The sequence below is a fragment of the Mandrillus leucophaeus genome, unplaced genomic scaffold, assembly GCF_000951045.1.
Source record: "Mandrillus leucophaeus isolate KB7577 unplaced genomic scaffold, Mleu.le_1.0 Scaffold328, whole genome shotgun sequence".
NCBI lineage: Eukaryota > Metazoa > Chordata > Mammalia > Primates > Cercopithecidae > Mandrillus > Mandrillus leucophaeus.
The window spans coordinates 1,721,466-1,722,525 of record NW_012103454.1 but is presented as its reverse complement, the minus strand read 5'-3'; positions in this window follow the sequence as shown (position 1 = coordinate 1,722,525).

Sequence of the window (1,060 nt, the reverse complement as noted above, 5' to 3'; positions counted from 1 at the left end):
GTTTGAAAACATTGCTTGGTACATATTAGGTGTTCATAATATTAAATAAATGATGACTTCCATTAAAGGTGGGTAGAGGGTGTGTGTGTGTGTGTGTGTGTGTGTGTGTGTGTTACAGGTTGGCTAATCAGAGATTCATTTGTTTTCCAAGTACAAATCCAGCTGGCAAACAGACATCCAATCCATGAACCATGACACTCTCCTACACATCTATGGCTTTTTTTATGTTAGAAAGAAAAAGGAATGTCTTGGATGCTCCTTTAAATGCTAAGAAACAGTTCAGTAATTTCTTTGTCACCGGTTGAGTTTTCACACTGGAAGACAGATGATGCAGGTTGGCCTCATGGATGACCTGAGAGATCATGGCTTGTTTGAAGCCCGGTTGATGAGCTGAAATTGTGAAAGAGCATGTACTTATTTTATGAAGATACAAAAACAGTCAACAGAAGACCTATGACCTTACCAATAGGTCAAAGCGGTGAATTATTTACAACGTAAAAGGCAGAGCTTAAATGAACTTTCTCAATTTCTCACTTTCAATTATTTTTTCCTACATGTAAGACAAGAAGAAAGGAAATGGTTTTGTATTTGAGCATTGGCAATGATGTGAAACTTACCGGGAGAAAATCAGGCCTAATATAAAAGAGAAATTCTAACAGAGCTGGCCAATGATGGAGCAGTATCTCTCGAAACAGTGATCTCCCCAGTCTTGTCATCCAAGCAGAAACTGGATCAGATGATTCCTAATCCAGTTTACAATGCAATGTAAACAACACATTCAGATGAGCAGGCCTATGTATATAAATTAACATATTGTGAAAACAACTCATAGGACCTCTACTAATTTTGTGCATAATGATAGGATTACTGCTTTTTACCACTATGGATAATCATATTGCACTATGGATAATCATATTTCAAGATGCCTACGTGTGTGTGTGTCTGTGTGTGTGTGCGCGCGCGTAGGAGTGTGGGTGGGCACTAAAAGGCTGGTTACCCAGTTAGCATGTTATCTTTGCCTTTGGTTATTTTTCATCATTACATCAGCAACTCTAATAGC